The sequence below is a fragment of the Malaclemys terrapin genome, chromosome 4 (genome assembly GCF_027887155.1).
Source record: "Malaclemys terrapin pileata isolate rMalTer1 chromosome 4, rMalTer1.hap1, whole genome shotgun sequence".
NCBI classification, from domain to species: Eukaryota; Metazoa; Chordata; order Testudines; family Emydidae; genus Malaclemys; species Malaclemys terrapin.
In genome coordinates this window covers 28,234,862-28,254,977 of record NC_071508.1, presented here as the reverse complement: position 1 = coordinate 28,254,977, position 20,116 = coordinate 28,234,862, and the positions used below count along the sequence as shown (strand labels likewise).

The 20,116-nt window shown below is 48.5% G+C and overlaps 1 pseudogene; it reads right to left on the bottom strand.

Annotated features, from left to right (window-relative positions):
- Positions 1 to 460: 460 nt before the first annotated feature.
- LOC128836069 (adenylate cyclase type 10-like) overlaps positions 461 to 20,116 on the bottom strand; it is an 82,532-nt pseudogene continuing 62,876 nt past the window's right edge.

Genomic DNA, 20,116 nt, shown 5'->3' with positions numbered 1-20,116 from the left:
GGGCAAGTAATTCAGACCCTGGGTTTGTGTTGGAGCAGACGGGAGTGTCTGGCTTAGCAAGACAGGTTGCTGGAGTCCTGAGCTGGCAGGGAAAACAGGGATAGAAGTAGTCTTGGCACATCGGTTGGCAGCTCTCAGGGGGAGTTCTGTGATCCAACCCATCACACTTTCCTTTTTGGGAATAGCACTAGATTCTGTTCTAGTTTATAAAGGAATAAATTACTATAACAAAGAGATACTGCAGAGTTTAATTAACAGTGAGGGAAAATGGTCTAAGCAAGCCACGGTGAGACATTAGAACCTACATTTACCAAAGGAAGAGATGAGCAAATACAGAGGGCTTTGCAGAGAGCAGGTGTTGTTATGTGTACCGTAGGAATATCATAAATGCTTACAAATTTGGGCAGTGCCGGCTAGAAAGGCTTACAAAGTGCTCCAGCTGGGCAGAACTACATGCAGCTCAGACATCGGGGATCTCAGGTTCTGGGAAAGGATTGTTAATATCCAATGCTGGCACCTGCAGCAAGTACTTGGTTTTATGGATCTCTGGAAAGTCTTTCTCTGTCATTCCTATTTCCCACTTGGGAAAATCTGGTGCGGCCTTCAGCCATAAGTCTTCCATGGGGCCTTTTGCAGTGAACTCCTAGGGAAAACAAAAGGGAAACGAGATGCCAGAATGAGACTGGATCTTCAGAGACAGCATTTCCAAGATGGTCAGGAAGGGGAGAAGTCTGACAAGAGCCCCCTATTCTTGCTATTGATCGCTATCTATCCCACACTGCCCCACCAGCAAGCCAGGGAACAAACGTATTACGAAAGTTGCAATTTGACCATTGGTTCCCAGCTGGCTTTGGGGAAGGAAGTAATCTGCATCACGCCTAAACCAGGCACAGATCTCTTTCCCTTCCATGCTGGCTCAGCACTGCTGGCTGGTGTGTTGGATTCCCTGCTCCTATGTAGGAAGGGAAGTAGGACCCCATTGAAACTACTCAGCTCCCCATGTTGTGACCCACGATACAGATAGCCCACACAGGGATGTTGAGGCCCCTTAAGCCCCCTTACTTATGCCCTTTTAGGGTGTAAGGTGAATGGTTTTCATTTGATGATTTACTCCTGCTTCACACTACAGAGGCGCTACACTGGAAGTGTAAATATTGTAGTGACAGACAGACAGACAGGGAGCACAAGAAAACAGTGAGACAATATTGGTCAACATGGTCAACTGTGGTCTCAAAGCACTTGGCATCATGGCAAAGGAGAGTTTTAACTCCAGTGCCCACACTGGCCTTTGTTGTCTTGGTCCAAAACAGAACTGTGCAGCCGGGGCCTTGGTAGAAGGTCCTGTTAAGACAAACCAAGTAGTTTTGAGTTTGTGTCCATAGTAAGCCATCACACCTTTCTTAGCCTAATACTGTACTTTCAAGGGATGAGACAAATGTAGCCATTTTGCTTAACTTCTAAATTCCAAACTATACACCCCAGCCATTTGCTCCAATCAGCTCCCTGGGCAGGAGAAGAAAATAGGCTCTGTCAAGAAACGCAAGAGCTACATTAGAGCACTGGCTTTGAGATATTTTCTGACATTACCTCACAAGAGTGGGCTAAAATTAGGTCAGAAACTAACACGGTCCATGGTAAAACTCTTCCAGTAAGAATGCTTGTCACTGTTATATGTCCATTGTTCCTGTGGTTGCCTTCACTTGTTCCATGTCCCGTCTATATGAGGAGTGTACCATGAAAGCGCATATTACTGTGCACTGATTTTCATGCATTGCGGGCATGCTACCATCTGGCAGTGTGTTCCAATTATACCAGCCTCTTTGCAGGTGCTTCAGGGCAATGGCCCAGCAGATACGTTGTCATGAGGTGTCTTGGCCAAACTGCACTAGATCTTTAGTAATGCTCCTGTTCTTTAGTCTTTCTGCATTGCTGCTTGTGGGCCTTTTACATTTTTCTCTGCTTGTCTGACATCTGACAACAGCCAGCTGCTGTTCATCAGGGACTGGGCGTTTCTGTCCCTACTGGGAACAGTAGGCCAGGCAACCAGAAGGTGTGGGGTCAAGAAAGGGAAAATGGGGTGGGGACTGGGTGTGCTGGGACCTACTGACCATGCAATGGAGGTGTAGGAAGGAAGGAGGGAAAAAGGGGAAGGGTTCTTGTGCAGGGCTCTTACAAACACACACTCAGGAGAACCTGGGAATGCATTCCCTTGCCAATCCAAATCAGACCCCATTGGTACATTTTCACAACTAAAAAGTAGCTTACCAGATCTGAATGGCATTTCTCCTGCTCTCCAGGTTGAACCTGCAGCTGTCTCAGGAAGCACTTCATCAGATTCCTCTTCCCCCTGGCATTCAGAGGCCTTCTCCTCTATTGCTCTCATAATGCAGTCTCCAGTACAGGGAATGTCCATCTCTGCCAGATGCTGGGAAATGCCATCATACTATACACCTTCCCTGATTGCTGTGATCATATGGTACCACAGGCTCTGGCCCTGTCAGTAAGGCAGTGAGCATGCTGATGTCGGTGCTGGCCAGCTGGCAGCCTGGTCGGATGATCCAATGAGGCATTGTAGAGATCAGATCACAAATCAATCACCAGAAGAAGCCTGCCACTGTGGAAGCACTGTGCAGGTAGGGGCCAGTGTGCTGCATTGTTTGTACAAGTAAGTGGGTCCTGGCCAGGCTGATTCCTGGACAGTGGAATGCAGACAAGTGTCCAGACAGGCCACCTCTGCAGTATGGGATTGCACTGGGAGGTCCATTTGCACTCTTTGGGCTAACACAACATTGCCCTCTGCTCACCATGACACTGAAAATGACTGAGGCTCGATCAAGGTGGACCTCAAAAAGCATAGGTGGGTCAGCACAGTCAATAGCATAATAGAAACCCAAGTGTGTGTGTAGATGTGGAGCATGTTACGGCCATGCTAGGGAGAACATGCTATGTTAACCATGACAAGTTTGACCAAGCCATGATGGGCAGGCAGGTGTAGACAGACGCATGGACAACATGAAAAGGAGATTTAATTTTGCAAATATAAAGTTTGCGCTAGAGAGAAAACCACTGGCCCCTAAAAATGATGCTCCTATAGATCTTCCATCAAAATGTACTCCAAAGCACAAGTTCCAGGAGGCACACAGCAGGAAGCAATGTTATTTTGGAATGGTTGGTCGTGTACTAGAAATGGTCCCAAACCTGTTAAATGTTTTGAATGGGATTTTATGCTTCTTAAACCATAGCCCTGAGAACCGTCCAGTGACGTCAAGATAAGTGCTGTTCACACAATACTGAGTGAGACACTTGGGTTGAAATCTCAGGCTGCATCTCACTCCCCAGCTTGGCAGATGTGGGCTTGTCTACACTTACCGGGGGATCGATGCACGGTGATCGATGCATCAGTGGTCAATTTCGCAGGTCAAGACCTGCTAAATCGACCACAGATTGCTTTCCCGTTGACTCCTATACGCCACCAGATCAAGTAAGGGGAGTCGATGGGAGAGCATCTCCTGTCGACATTGCGTAGTATGGACTTTGTGGTAAATAGATCTAAGCTACATCGACTTGAGTTACGCTATTCACGTAACTTAAATTGTGTAACTTAGATCAACTTTTCCCTGTAGCATAGACAAGGAGTACTGCAGAGTAACCCTGGCAAGATCTGGGAGCCTATTTGTTGGGTTTTGTAAATAGTCACCACTGCAGGGTAAGCAGTAGCACAGTTAATGGAGTCCTTGAGAGATTCTGTTCCATTCTGTTGGAGGAGAGTTCTGATGATGTGGGTGGGTGTGGACGTACCCAACAGGGTGAAGGATCAGGTGCTGCGCATGCTCCTCCCCAAGCTTTGTCCCTAAATGTCATGCCAGCCCCAGGCTGTCTGAGAATATACCACAAATGTTAGTGGAAGTTGGAAGTTAGGTGGGCTTGGGGTGTATGTCACAGTGGTGCGGCAGTTCCCCGCCCCTGTCAGGAAGGAATTAAAGAGCTCCTCCAGCACAACCAGCCTCAAGCCAGTGCAGCTGTAAGCCTTGTCCAGCCTAGGTATGGGGCGGGGGGGCTTAAAAAGGAGGATCCCAGCTCACTTTGGGGCAGCACTCTGAAGGAGCAGGACTGCAGTGCAGCGGTCCCTGACTCCCAGAAGCAGGGGTTGCTGACTGGGGAAACAGCTAGAGAGCCTTTTCCACCCAGGCCCTTGCAGAAAGGAGAAGAGCTGATACTTTTGCCCTTTTTTGTTCTCTTTTTCTTTGACTTCCCAAACTGTTTGTTTGGGCTACTTTAATTCCCCCTACCCCTGGGCAAGGGGGCAGAGGCTATGAACAGCACTGGACTCTGCCACAGGAACAGGTCCCATCCTTTCCCTCAGGGGTGCTAGGGAGGTATAGCCTACTGCAGGTACCCACCAGCTCCATCCAGGATTTCGATCATTTGCCTTCACAACACCGCCCCCGCCCCTTGACTTTATCTATATTGCAGCCATTGACCTGCAGCCAGCTCCACTTTCTTCTAGGGAATCCTAAATCCCTTCCCAGAGACCAGCTCATCTGGTGCTCAAAGGAAAGAGCTTTCAGATTACCAGCTCTCGGGACTTACATTGCTGATCTCCAGCCAGGATTTCTCCAGGAGGTTTCCAAATATGTCACCAAGTTGGAATGCTTGGGATAGGTAGATTTGGCTCTGTTCTTCATTGCCCAACACCAGAAGGATATAGGCTTTCAGGTGGTAAACCCTAGGGTAAGAGATAGGGCTTGTGGAGCATCGAGAGAGAACCTGGTCCAAGTCCTAACAAGAGAACAATTGAGATTCATGTCAGGATGACATCCCAGAGCAGTATGCCTGAGGAGAAGAGCCAGCTAGAAAGAAACAGGAAACCTTCAGAGAGATAGAAAGTAGCAGGGGTGAGATAAAAACCAGGAAGATTCAGACTGTATGAACTCGTCTTGGTCATGCACTTAGGCAGTACTCACTAACTTGGCTTTGCAATAGTCTCTTATCCGACCTACAGGACAATTCCTCTTTGGGAATTGTGCACTCTGTGTGGCTGATTTCTCTTCTACCTCCTGTCCAGAGGCCACTCTGAGAGGATCCTAAAGATATGTTTCTTGCAAAGTGAGTGGGATGGGGACGAGGGGACATCTGTCACAGCCTTAATAGCATCTTTTTCTGCATCCTCACAATGTCCGAATAATCTGTCATGGTTCTCTCACCCCACAAATGTGCATCAATTACTGGCCCTGGAAACATATCGTTGAAGGGCTATGATAATGAAATACTGCTGTTTGATCAAGGGTTGCCCCCACTTTCTGAATCCTTCCGCTAGCTTCCTGCCTCTTACTGCATCAAATTCAAATTTCTCTGTCTCCCCTACAAACTCTATAATGTAGAAATAAACCTAGCTGCACAATGCAAAAATGTCAATGCCTTCTCCCCTCCTCCACAGCCGGACACATACAAATATAGAACATCACTTTTGACCAGTTTCCATGTTCCATGCCAAAAATAGAAGTGTCTATGTATGTTTTGGGGGCACTTCATTTTGTCTGGGGATTTCCCCTCCTCTCCATTGTAGTGTATTATGGGGAAAAAAGAGTTTTTGCAATTCTTGCCATCAATTTTTGGATGAATCAACTGGAAAGAAGCAAAATTATGATCAACCTTCCCCTCCACTTGTAACAGGCTTTGCATTGGTTATTGCTCATGCTGAGCTGTAGTGCAGCACTGAAGGGATTTCAAAACCAAACCACCACCTGAACAGCCATTAAAACAATTACAGGGGCCCGAACAGGGAACTAGGCAATTCAAGGGAGGAGACCAAAGCTAGTAGAGCTGAGTAGATACACAGGGCTGGAGTGTTGCAGGTGTCTGGACCCTGGTATTGAATCCAAGTCCATTGGGTCCCTAAAAGGTATCCCCAGTGTCCGCGCCATGGCAGCATACTGAACCACTACCCCTGACTGACAGCCTTGGTGCTAAAGACCTACAGCCCCACAACAGCCCCTGATTGGCTGGCCCCTGATTGGCTGGACTGACAACATTCTCACTAGGCACCTGGACTATATAAAGACCCCAACAGGAAGAGGAAGCTGTCTGAGCAGCAGGCCATTACTGCCTGGACCACCTTGCTGCCCTGCTGTTTTGCGTCACCTTGCCTTGCTGCTGTACTGTCTCACCTGACTCTGCCTTGCCTGACTGCACCTACCTATCTTGCCAACCCAAACCCTTCGATTGTATCTCCTGGCTACAGACCCCCCTGCGAGAACTCTAACCATTGCCCCAGACTGCCTGTAATACCAATTGTCCTCCCAGTTACCAGACCACCCACACACCACTAGACGACGACTCTGGACTCCCCTAGTCTGCCCATCCTGACCTATCATAATGCCCAGTGTCTGAAAGAGAGGTGTGCAGGGAAACTTGATAGATGGCTACTCCCAGTGGGCCTGATTCAAAGCCCATTGAAACCTGTGGAAAGGCTCCCATTGACATCATGGGCTGTGGATCAGGCCCTCCATGTCTAGCAGCCATCAGGAGATATCCAGCCTCCATTTGCAGATGTATTGCATTTTACAGTCTTTCCACATAATGTGGACATCTCCTTCTCTCTCTCACCTTTAGCATCTTATTACGAGTCTCCCGGACCAATTCAGGCTTTTCCTCAATGTGTTTCCATAACATATGGATCTCACACTCCAAGAATCTACAGAATCCACTGGTAGCAAAGAATGAGGCGCTAGTTCTCCTCAGCAACCTTCTGGCCTTTTCAAAAGGCTCCTTGAAGTTGCCCCACTGCTGAAGTCTGGCAAACCTAGATCACCAAGAGAGAGATCCACATAAGATTTGCTGTAGGGGATTTGGACTATTGGACCAGCCAGCGGCACTGATCTATATATGGAAAACTCACGCTGCATCTAGCTACCTGCACAGTGCTATACAATGGGCAGAGGAATTCTTCCTAATGCATGCAGCAAAGCATGAGATATGATTACCACCAACTTAGATTGTACTTTGGGGGCAGTGACTGTCTCGTTATTCTGTGTTCGTACAGCGCCGAGCACAGCAGGGTACTGGTTCATGACTAGGACTCCTAGGCACAATGATGTTGATTATAATAATTTAATGCAAAATAAAGATGTTTTTACTAGACCTAAAATTATCCATCCGAGGTATGTGCCATGATGACAAAAACTTTTCAGCCACCCCCACAGCTAAGGTGGCCTTAAGGCTCATCAATACCCCATTCAGTCCTCTAGTAGAACTGGCCCAGTTCTGCCACCCTTACTCATATTGAGAAGTACCTGATCAGCCAAGTAGTCACACTGATTTCAACAGGACTCATGGACTAAGGAGCTATTCACCGTGAGTATGGATGGCAGAATCCGGCCCAAAGTTTCTGAATTCCGACCCACCATATGGCAAAATAAAGATTAAATCAGTAACACAGCAAAGCAATTTTGAGGAGACTTTGTATATTACCAAATGGCCAGGGATGAATACAGCCCCAACATGATGCTGTTCTGAGACATAAGGATGCAGTTTTTTTCATTGCGTTGTATGAATTCCAGGCACTCTTTAAATGACTTAAATGAAAATCCTGTAAAAGAAATTTGCATTAGAGAAGCTGTTTCCCCTTCTGGTGGGGGTGTATTTCCCTATTCTAAAACTACCATAAGTACAAAGATAGTCAAGAGGGATCTTGGAAGTAGCTGAATCACCTGGTATAAAAAATCCTCAGATCTCAATGAAAATCTAAAAGAAATGTTGCAAGATTTGAGTTTTAACTGAACTCCTTGGGGCTGTCACAGGCTCTGTATCAGTGGTCTCTAGTGCAAGGGGAGAAACCCCATACTGGGCAGAAAAAATGAAAGCATCATCACCCAAGCATGCAGTCCATTTTAAACTGCCCATGTTTTTGTAACACCGACAGACTCCAATTGTCAGCAGCTGAGATCGAATCTGAGACCTCTGGAGCTTAGTGCATGAGCCTCTACTGCATGAGCTAAAAGCCACCTGCCTGTTAGCTAAGGCTGTAGAGCAGACTCATACTCTCTGCTCTAAGCGGTCTCGGTGCCACTAGATGGGACAGAATACCACACTCAGCAACATAGGCGTGCGCATGGGGTGTGCCGGGTGTGCCCAGGCACACCCTAATGCAGGGGTGGGCAAATGGCCCCCCTCTCCCAGCACGGCAAGCCGCAGGGTCTGTGCTCCCGGGCCCCCTCCCCTGGAGCCATGCCGCTGCGCACGCAGCGCTTTGGGGGCCGGGGCTGTGTACTCCCGCGGGGCAGTGTTTAGCTCCGCGGGGAGGCTAGGAGCCTCATCTCATGGTAAGGGGTCTGGGGCCAGGGGGGTTGGATAAGGGGTGGGGGCAGTCAGGGGACAGGGTGGGTTGGATAGGGGGTGGGATCCTGGGGGGTGGCTAGGGATTGGGGGAGGTCTCCGGAGGGGGCAGTCAGGGAGCAGGGGGGGTTGGATGGGGCATGGGAGTCCCGGGGTCTGTCAGGGGGCGGATAGGGGTCAGGGCAGTCAGGGGACAGGGAGTAAGGAGGGTCCTGGGGGGCAGTTAGGGTGGGGGGTCTATGGAGGGGGTGGTCAGGGGACAAGCAGCAGTGGGGGATTGGATGAGTTGGGAGTTCTGGGGGGGGCTGTCAGGAGGCAGGGGTGTGGAGAGGGGTTGGGGGAGGCAGGGAGCAGGGTGGTTGCATGGGTCGGGATTTCTGGGGGTCCTGTCTGGGGGCGGGGAGCGGTTGGATAGGCATGGGAGTCCTGGGGGTCTGTCTGGGGGCGGGGGTGTGGATAAGGGTCGGGGCAGTCAGGGGACAGGTAGGGGGTAGGGTCCTGGGGGGCAGTCAGGGGACAAGGAGCAGGGAGGCTTAGATAGGGGGTGAGGTCCTGGGGGGCAGTTAGGGGCAGGGGTCCCAGGAGGGGGTAGTCAGCGGACAAGGAGCAGGGGGGGTTGGAGGTTCTGAGGGGGGAAGTCAGGGGGCGGGAAGTAGGAGGGAGTGGATGGGGGCAGGGTGGGGGTGGGGGTGGGGCTAGGACGGGGCTCACTGGGTGCACACCCTAATGAAATGGGCTGTGCATGCCTATGCTCAGGAGGTGTGTGAGTTACATTCGTTCTCCACAATGGATGCAATGCAGGGATGGGCAAAGCAATTCCTATGTTGTGGAGCAGCAGCAGTCCTTCCATAAGGAAGGTTGCCACTTGGGTCCCATTATCCATCCCTCTCTTTCTAAAAGGTGTTTTTGAAAGAGGACCTCCTTAAAATATAGAGCAAAAAGAGAGTTTCAAATTCTTCCAACTTTTTTGCCACTTTTGTAGGGGAAAAAAACAGATAACCACAACCAAAAACCCAAAGAGAATTGGCTTCAGCAGATCACTGCCTTTGAGCACGATTGTGAGAGTAACCTACAATATGTTTGTTTAACAGATACTCCAAGGAACAGACATTCCTACACTGGCTAGCTTGGTGTTGCATGTAAAAGGATTGCTGGAGCCCTAGACTTTCAGTGAAAGTCTCTAGCCCTTTCCCATGCAGAAGCAGAGCTCACAGCATAGTCAGATCAGTAGAGAGGCTAGATTTGTCAAAGAAAAAGGTTTCCCACCGCCAATCAAAGGTTCACAAGGGAGTTCTCCCCTCTTGCAGTCCTCAGGAAACCCACTGTAAGGTGGTGTGAAGTGACCACCTAATCTCCCAGCCAAGCCCCCTGTTCTCACCCAGTCCCCTCACTTTGTGGGCTTTCTGAAGTCTGTACGAAGGGAGCTATGGTCCTGGAGACCTTAGGCCAGGTCTACAATTCAATGTTTTACCGGCCCAGTTAAGTCAGTTAGGGGAGTGATTTTTTTTTAATGAGATAGCTGTGCCAGCCAAAGCCCTAGCACGTAGCAGCTATACTCGGCGGGGAAAGGGCTTTTGCCAGTACAGTTTATGTCATTCACAAAACTGGTATAAGCTGTACCAGCAAAAGAATTTTTTTGCTGGTATAACAGCATCTCCATTAGCAGGGTTTTGCCAATTCAGCCATACTGATATAGTTATACTGGCAAAGGTTTTAAGTGTACACAAGGCTTTAGATGTGCGGAGTGCCAGGAGGCTAAAAGGAGCAGGGTGATTGGGGTAGAGATGAGGGGAATTCCTCCATGCCGGCTGAGTGAAGTCTGCAGAACCCATTAGCCTTGTTGGCCAACTTTACAATCTCCCACTTCCCAGTATAAGGCTCCAGATTTGTATGAGAATATCCCAAAAGCGTCAACGTTCACACAGATATCAACATCCCTTCATCGGAGCTACAATCCCTTTTCTGTTAAATCTTTTAGCTCTCTTCTTTAAAAGCATATCAATTGCAGTTTAACCACAAATGAGATGCCAGAATGGCGCCACCATTTTCTGGCAGTGTTGACATGGCAACCGTCCCTGTCCAGGAGTGTCTTTGCAAAGCACGCCTTTATCTGTTGTCCTCATTACCCAGTACTTAGCAGCATAAAGCAAGAGTTCTAAACAGTAAGAAAAGAAACAAGCCATCCCAATGATTGTCTCCTCCACAACAGCCAACTGCTCCAGCCAGCTCAGTACTTGCACACAATCTTGGTACCTAGACATCATGGAGAATTATTGCACGACTCATTTTATTCTGAGGTGTTTCTCTCCTATCCCTTTATTTCCTTTCCTCTTTCCATGTCTCATTCTCTATCCTCCCATCCATCATTCCACTCATATATCTATCCTATTTTTCTCTCCAAGGATCTTTGGTCAACGAGCTTATGGAGAAGGGCTTCAAGGATGCCTGACAAGACACTGAGTGGATAGAGACGTTCCACTGTGGTCCTTCCCAGGTGCGCAAAGTATCCCTATGTGCATATAAGTGTCTGCAAGGTCCACTGTGGATAGCTAATTGCCTTTCCAGCTGGTCATTGACAAGGAAAAGCACCAGGAGCAGTGCATATAGATGCCAGGTGGCCAACCTATTACTACAGACAAACATGCCCCAGCAGAAGGAACAATTGTGAGAACAAGTGTGTTCAGGAAGCCACTGTGGCTCAGAGAGAGTTCTTATAGATTGATGTCTAATAAGAGACAGACCAGTCTTTTAATCTGCCAGGGGTGGGAGGAAATAAGGCTGCCACATGACTCCAGTTGACACTTCTGAGCCATGTGACAGAGGTACCTGCATCCTAAGTATGGGGATCCAAACTGCCTCCTCATGAGGAAGAAATTCACTTCAGAAGAAAAGTACCAGCCAACCAAAGCAAAAAGCCAAACTTAGCCTGTCCATACTTCCTCACTTCCTGGCTCTATAGACCAGGGAGGTCCTTGGTTGCCCTCATAATGTGCCTCCCACCTCTTTCTGTCAAGGGCACATTGTTATCATCAATTGTAATTCACATTAAGAGCTGTTAGGTATGGCTCAGTATTATCCCTCCATCTCCTCCTTGGTCAGCCATGAGGTCAGACACCATAATCACATACACAGGTCAGGGCCCTGTGTAAATCACATTTTTGTGGAGGACATGGAAATCGAGAAAATGCCCCCAAACCGTGGTCTTTTACATATTTTTCCTTACAATTGACTAAATGTACTTATCAAATTCATTCCTTGCAAACTGTTGGGAATTTTCTTTAAAAAAAAAAATGATTTATACAGGGCCTTAAACATGGTGTCCTTCCTAGAGGCACTTCCTAGAGACACTGGTCTGTCTTCTGTCATTGTAACCACATGCCTTGCCCACTGAAGTCATTGGGATTTCTTTATATTTACTATACTTGTGTCTCCATCGACCTCCCACAGTTCCCTATTAGATTTCTTCTCCATACACCATTCTCCTTAGCCCATCCATATGGGAACATAAATTTGCATCATACCTGATGCTCAGAAAGAGAGCTTTGAAGAGCATGCAGAGAACCAGATAGTCCAGCTTCGGTTTCTTCAGACGCACACACATTTCATGGGCTCGATAGCCTGTGGAGAAAACAAATGTATTAAGTGTCTCTCCCTTAATACTGACACCTTCTCTTCACAGTATACGATGAAAGCAGACTTACCTAACTGAATAGATAAGGGCAGGTTACCCAAGCAGAGCTTCATATAGGCCAATGACTGTGCTAATTTAACTGTTGTTAATAGCCCTCCTCCGATAACCCGGAGGTGAGAGCTACGCTGGATGGCCATCAGCTCATATTTCATCCATTTATCTTGGTTACCCATCATCTGGCAGCAGAGTGAGAATTCCGTATAGGATGAAATGATCTAAAATGTTCAAAACAAGAAAAAACAAGAGCCTGAAACTGTTGACTGAATCGTTATCTGGTATAGGCTCAAAAGGGACACATGGATGAACCGGAAACCCCTACATTTCTTTGTTTCTTTTTCTCTTACAACACTGACCATTAAAAAAGATTAGGATTATTAATATTAACATTTATTATGCTCATGTATAAAGGCTCCAGTAAGGATTCCCCCCCTGTGCTAGGTGTTGTACAGACACAGAATATAAACTAGTGTACATGAAATTAGCAATAGCTTAAAAATCAGAACCAACCTAAACTGTTACAATAAAAAAAAATGAAACTGAACCTCAGATCAACTCTTTTGGGAGGCTTAAAAAGCTCAGTAAACATTAATTGTTTGTCATTTCAACACATCTCTGCCTCCCTAGTTCTTACCAGAGGGAGAGGTGCTGCAACATGACAAGGAAGACCATGGGCATGTTTTACCAGCCAAGACAGAAAGAAGCAAGGCATGCTGGAAATCTGACAAGAAAGCTGGTTTTCCATGAGATTTCCAGCCCCAGAGGCTTAGACAGTGTGAATGAGGTTCAGAAAAACATCAGAACATTGGGATGATTATCCAAAGCAAGCTTTTACAGGTCAACCCATTGTTTGTTGAAATCGGACATCTGCTCCATAACAGTCAGGACTCTTCAATCCCCTTTGGGCAGGGTGTGTCCTGTCACCACAGTTATTTCCAGTGTTGCTAGTTACTTCCTCTTCTTTGGGGGCAGGAGGAGAGGGTTCCCAGTGGCGAAGGTGGACCCACCTAGCTCTCATCATCTGATTCCTCTGCTGAGTTCACCTTCATGAGTGCTGCCAGGTGACAGAACTTCTTGCTGTTTGTAGCAGTGTCCAGGCTGAAAAGTTGCCACAATAAGGAAAGGCAGTGGCCCTGCTGGTACAGGAAAGCTAATTTCTTCTCCCTGTCACACAAGAGACACATCTTTAGCCAGAGCAGATCACAGCAGCACAAAGATCTCACTATTGCTACTAATTAAACAGAGAACAGCGGTGGGAGGAGGAGGCGGGATCCTGAACTGGACATTTCTTCCTCCTCCTAGGAGAGGAGGCATGGAGGATTCCAGGGGCAGGAAAGGGGAAAGGAAGAAGTAGCAATCGGATGATGGGGTACCAGTTGGGGGAGGGTCAGTCAATGGAGGGGTGGCATTGTGGGGGAGGTGGATGTAGCAGCAGGGAGGTTGAGGGTACCTGTGGGCATTGGGAAGGAAGGGAGACATCTGCTCCCCCACTTTGGCTGGCTGCAGAAGGGAGCAGCACAGAAGAACCTGAGGCTGCTTTATGCAGCAATGCTGAGAACCCTCCCCCTTCCCTGGCCACTACAGATCAGCTTTTAGGCTCCAGCCAGGGGGGATTAGCAATTGTAGCCCTGTGCCAGCAGGGGTTGCTCTGTCAGCAGAGGGGAGCAGGAGGGGCTTGGCCAGGGCATGAGGGAGCACCATTGGCTGGGTCAGACGCTTCTCCCCCACTATCCCGCAAGCATGGGGGGGCACAGTTATGGGGAGCATCACAGGGGATAGCTGTGAGGGGGATATGGGGAAAGCCATGCTGTCAACTCTTGTGATAGATGGCATTTTTCCTAAAGCCCCAGCTCCTGGAGTCATGGGATCACAGGAGAACCTTGGCTGCCATTTATTATTTCAAAAGAACAAGGTTCATGTTGTGAAGAAAAGCTTGAGAGACTGGTGATCTTCGGGGAAGGAAAGAGAAGCCGGAAGGGCTGGGAGAGAGGAAAGAGACTGGGGTGGGAGGCTGTTTGGGGCAGAGAGAACAAGAGGGCTATTGGGGAGTCTGGACGGATTTCACAGGGAGAGAAGCCTGGAGCGGGAAGGAGGGTGAAAACTCAGCTCACCATCTGGAGACTGCTGCAGTATAGGCTGGGAGCCTGCCACTGGGGACACTGTAGGGGGAGGCCAAAGTAGATGTTGGTGTTTTATTGAGGGGTATCGGATGAAAGGCAGTTGTGCTAGGACATTTTGGTGATCCGGGAAGGAGGGTTGCTTCGTGGCAGAGAATTACTCTGTCCATCTCCCCCACCAGTGGCTGTAAGAGGTGAATGTAATGGGGGGAAGGGGGGAGTTGCGGCAGCAGGAAGGGGGTTCCAGCAGAGATGGGGAAGAAGGTGAGCAGAGGAGGAGGGTGGCAGCATGTAGATCAATCTCTGATAATTTTCATATGACTTTACATTGTGCCTCTTCATATAACCTTGTGGTGGGTCTACCCACGTGTGACCTCTGTTTTCATGGAACTTTGTATCAAAGCCTCATTTAGAAACTTTGCATTGCCCTTGGTATAATATTATAGCCCCTAAGGATAGAATAAGATAGAAGAAAAATTTCTGTTTGCTAGCAGTAGAACAAGAGCTCTCCCCCCACTCCCCCACTCTTAATCAATTGCCCTGTTGAATGAATGAGGTGTGAATGAGGAAGGCATGGAAGGCAGCACCTCCAGACAGCCTCAACTGTTGGAGAGGGGCTGGGAGCCAGACCCAAGGACAATAAAACGTGTCAAGTGGGCTCATTAAAGACAAGCAGACATACTGACGGCCTCGGGGGTTAGAAGCAAGCACCTTCTTTTGGAAACACCCTCTTTGCAGCATTGGGACAACACTCAAAAGAAAGCAGCACAAAGGACCAATGGACACAGACACAGAGTTTGAATCCAGTATAGATTTGCATAAGAGGAAAGCTGCTATAAAAGTGAGGTGTCTTGCAGAGGACCCCGGGTCTCGTCTTGTCAACATGGGAGCATCGATCCGGATCGGCAGAAGCCCAGCTCCACCCCCTCCCCCATCTAACTCACCTGGCCAGTGAAGTTAAGGGGAGCAACTAATTGGTAACAACAAGACGGAATGGGTTTGTGTGTGTGTGTGTGTGAGTGTAAGTGTAATATATTATATGCATATAATACAGTGTTAATGAATACATGTATTACTAATAAATGTGGCGTTTTGCCTTATTCCCCTTGAAAAGATCCTGTGCAGTACTTTAAGTACAACAAGCAGCAGGGGAATATGATGAGGTACATTGGGGATTCCTGGGGGAGAGGTGAGACAGCCTGACTCCCCACTGGTGCCTCAACCCAAACTCCGTCATCCCACCCCTCAGGGCCTCACCTACCCCTCCTGGAATCCAGCCTTTTCCTGCTCACTTTTTTCCCCACTCCTGAAATCCCCCTGCTGGACTGTCCATCACTTCTACCTGACCTCACTACCTCACCTTCACCCCCAAGCACCCCAACTTCAGGCTCCCCTTCTCCCCTCCTACCTTAACCCTTCACCTCTGCACTTCCTCCTTTCCACTGCCTTAACCCTCACCGCCTGGTACCCCGGGCTGCCTCACTGACCTCTGCCACCAACCCCTCCCCTGCTGTTTCACCACTGCCTCCCTCCACTGGGCTCCCTCATCTCCCCCAGCTTCCCCCTCCACAGCACCTCCCCCATTATGCACCCCACTCTGATATCTCCCCTTCCTGGGTACCTCCAGCCCCTCATGCTGATACCCCCACTGCCTCATCTCTCTCTCTCTGCTTGAATCCCCAACAACACTATCCTGCACGGCCCAAAGGGTCTCTCCATAACACCAGATGCTTTTCCTTGCTCCCTCTGACCCTGTTGGCCCTAAAGCCCATGGCTCCCAAAAGAGCTTCTCCTAATCTCAGGTGCCCCTTCACCTAGGACATCCCCGAACCACTAAGATGATGACTTCTTGCTCCACAACCTAAAAGAATGCTCGTAAACACATTACGCAGCCATGCAGTAGAATACATTCTGTTAAAGCATTGGCACTGTTCAAGTAGATTATTTATAGTGCAAATAAAAACCTTAAAACTTGTTTACATATGTTGCACCCATTTTTATCACAAACGGGTAAATTGAAGCACTGTTCCCAGACTGAAATATGAGCATTCCCATGACAAGGCTGGTTAGCAAGGACAGGCCAACATTTGGAAATAATGCCTTCAGCAGTAGTGGGGAGTATAAAAATATTCTCAAAAGCAAATGCATTTCTTTGCAATCGATTCCTGTTTTCCAAAGTAAGTGCCTTGCTTTAAAGTGGGAATGCACGTATCTGTAATTGGGAATGCACATATCTGTAATTCCCTCTTCCCTACAGTGTGTAAACACCATTTTTTAAAACCCCCACTCTTCACATGCTTAATTTGAAGCATGCAAGTTACATGCTTCAAATTAAGCATGTGCTTAAGTGTTTGCAGGATCGAGGTCTAAATGACAACCAGAGACTAAAGTAAAATCCACCCAACTTGGTTTTACTCCAGTTTTACTTCCTACCCTTTACTGCGACTATACAAGAATTGCTGCTGCTTCTGGTGAGACGCGTGCTTTGACACTTCCATCAGAGTCTTAAAAAAGACTCCAATCAAGGTAAATGGGAATCTTCTGTTTAATAAAATCAAAGCCTTCCTGATAAATTTCTTTGCCAAATTCATTTGGCCCATGTTATAACAGACCTGCAGAGGGGAAGCGAGAATGAGACAAAGACCGTTTGTTATCAGTCAACTGCATGTTCCGAAATGGTGGGGCTCTCAGCTGCCATTTTCTAGCATGACATCAATGCTGAAGCCAAGGGCAGAGGTGGGGAGTAGAGAGTGGGTTGGGTTAAACCTCATTGAAACTGTTGTGTCCTCCACTCCTCATTTAAGATAGCTGTGAGAGACAACTCAGTGGCCCCACCTAAGGCAAAGGGGGCATGCGAGCCCATCCAGTAGTTTGGACTTTTAGTTTCGGATGAGGTTGTACGGACATAGGAGGGAGACACAGGAAACCTGCAATCATCTTCCATAGATGGCCCCAACCAGATACATAAAGAGGTTCCTCAATGTCTTGCTGTCTCCTTACCTCACCCTTCAGGTTGTAGAAGGTAGCTTCCTCAAACTGGTTAATTACAGTCGCTCTGAAGTCCACCGATTTGATCAGATTCTCTGCTGTATTCAAATTGCAAAAGGCCTTAAGCAAAGCAAACCACACAGAAGGGTAGGCGACCATCTGTGCCGCACACTTTCTCCAACCCCACCACCAGCTGAAGAGAAACGGCTGGATTCTCTGGTCTGCTACGGCCACTGCAAGCAGCAGGAGATGGCCAGTGGAGAATCCCCTCTGCACAGGTGGAGGCAGCAATGTGTCTCCTGTTCCCCTCCTCCCACACCCTGTGGCAGAGGAAGGAGGGAGTGTTCTGAGGGCAAGGTGTGAGCAGAATGGGGTCATGGCAAAGCTTTATGCCTGATCTTCCACTGGTGGAAGTCTAAGCTAGGGTTGCCCTCATGCAGCTATCGCACGCCAGGGCAACATGGCACTGAATCACGGAGCTGCGGCTGTGCATCCCGTCTCTTCGCCACCCTAGCTGTGCTCACACAGGGGTGAATCAAGCCACAAAGCAAAGGGAGCTCTCTTCACTCTGTCTGGGACAGCAACATTGCTTTCTTTCCCCTTGGAGTAACCCAGGAGCTGCCTGCAGAGCTGGGACATAATGCCCATGGGTTTCTTTGGCTGAATGTATGGAGGAAATGTAGTACTGAAGGACTGATGGCACTGAGTCCCAGTCACCCTTCAACCCCCCCTCACCCCCCACACAGCCCTGCCAATGCACCTTATTCCTGACCTGCGTACTGCCTCCTCCAGGCTATTCCAGTTGTGGGCACCTTCCACAGCTCGGTAACATACCCTAATTCTGACTAGAAGCACCCTATCTCTCCCATGAGCTCTCCATGGTAGAGATTGCTAATTCATATGATGATTTTTGTCATATGACTAAATGTCACCCAGAGACTACAATGGGCCTCCCAAAATCGTGTCCTTAATGATCTCCTTATCCTCCCCACCCCCACCCCCTGTGCCCCAGCCTCTAGAGGACTGGGGCTAGTGCCCTAAACCACCATGCCTTTAAACATTCCTCACTCCCCTCCCACTACTATATTCACTATACTGGGGGGTTGGGTGAAACCGCCTTGAGGCTGGTGCATGTGATAGCTGGCCTTCACTCCGGACAAATGTGTAAGGCACTCAACTCTTTTCTGGAACAGACAGCCAAAGCAATAGGAGCCTCCCCCCAAAACACAGGCCACGGGCAAAGCTGGAGCAGGAGTTGATCCATGTGACCTAAGCAGTTTCCTGGGAGTCTGATAACAAACATAGGGCTTGGGATTGACTGGACTGCACAGCCGTGTGTGGGTGAGAAACACCACAGAAAGACCCAGAGAAGGCAGAAGAAAGCCAGGAGAGCCACAGAAGGACTTGTAGCATGACCCTGAGAAAAAAGGTGCAAGAGCGAGAGCGTTGGGGCAGAGTGCTGTCTCGAAAGAAACTTGGATTTGTGAGCAATTAACTGTCTCCAACTGTTTGAGTCCTACAGTGTTCAGGGAAACAGAACTTTATGTACATTCCTTGTAAATCAAGAGGATTGCATCAATGAAATGGCTGACTTAGTTTTTCCTTCTAACAGAAACAACCCACAGGATCCCAAATTTTGACTTAAAGCTCAGGTCAAAAGGGGTAATAATATTAAACTGTATGTATGCTTGTAGTCTCTCATGTGCTATGTCTGTGACATTAAAATCCTGCGCCACAGCTCAGGGTCTCTAGCAAAGTAGGAAGGAGAGGCAAGGAAAATGTAGGGCCTAACACTACCAGTCTGAAAGAACCAAAGAACGTGTGTTCCTAGATGAAATCTGGGGTAGCCTGCTAATATGGCGAGAAGTAAAAGGGAGACCAACGGAAAGGACATGAACTCGCATGGGATCAAGGAAGCAAAGCAGCTCACCATGTAGTTGTTTGACAGATGTAAGTAAGCCGCTGCACACTCCAACAAGTAATACAAGCCTCTGGCGTATTCTCCCTTCGCCATGCAGTGCCGGGCCAGGGGCACAAAGACAGACTCCACGATCTCTTCACATTCGCAGGATCCCAAGCGCTTGATCTTCTCCCAATCCCTGTCAGACTGCTGAATGATCTTGTCCAGCCTTTCCAGAAACTCCTTCTCTATCTCTTCAGCTCTGGCCGGAGACAAGATGGCAGAGAAGGGGCAGGATTCCCATGTCACAAGGCTTTCTTGTATATCTGTGTTTGGCAGAATTCACAGTTCTAATTCCCTGGTGCTGTTTTTATGTTGTTCTTGTGACCCAGGGGATGGTGCTCTCTGTCCCTAAACTCCTAGCCCCTCCTGTGCCTTTATGGCACTGTTCTGGAGGAAGACTATGGTATTCCTTTATGCAGGGCAAGTTTAAGGCAATCTGTGACTCTTGGCACACCCCCACATGGGGTCTTGTGGCCACTAGAGGATGGACATGTGGCAATGCTCCCCCACCACCACCTCCACCAGACATGGCAGAGCCCCCCTTCTCTCTTGGCCATGCCCTGTCTGCTGTGGGGTGGGCTCAGGCAGCTTCCTCCCTAGCTACAGTGGCTGCTGTTCCCCTGCAGACTCAGACAGACGTCACATCCCTGCATCAGTTACTCTCCCTTCTGTTTTTTCAAGTTCTTTTTTTTGCAAGATCTGGAAACAGATTTCTTAAAAATGAAGGCTGAGATGCAGACGTCATTGCAGGATTTCTGGAGGGAATCCAAGCCCACGGCACAAGCCTGTGACATTAGTCAGCCTTGGCACCCTGTGCTTTTGGCCAGGATGCAGGCAGCCCTTTCCCTGCCTCGCTTGAGAAGACAGAACTCCATCGCCTCTGACAGCACCAGCACCTAATCCCTCCTAAACAGAATAATAAGAATAACCAAAACCATTTCAGCTTGGAGAGCTTCCGGTCTCTAAACACGCCAGAGAGAAAGCGGAGCACAAAAGTTGGCTAAAATGTACCTGACTGAACAGCGG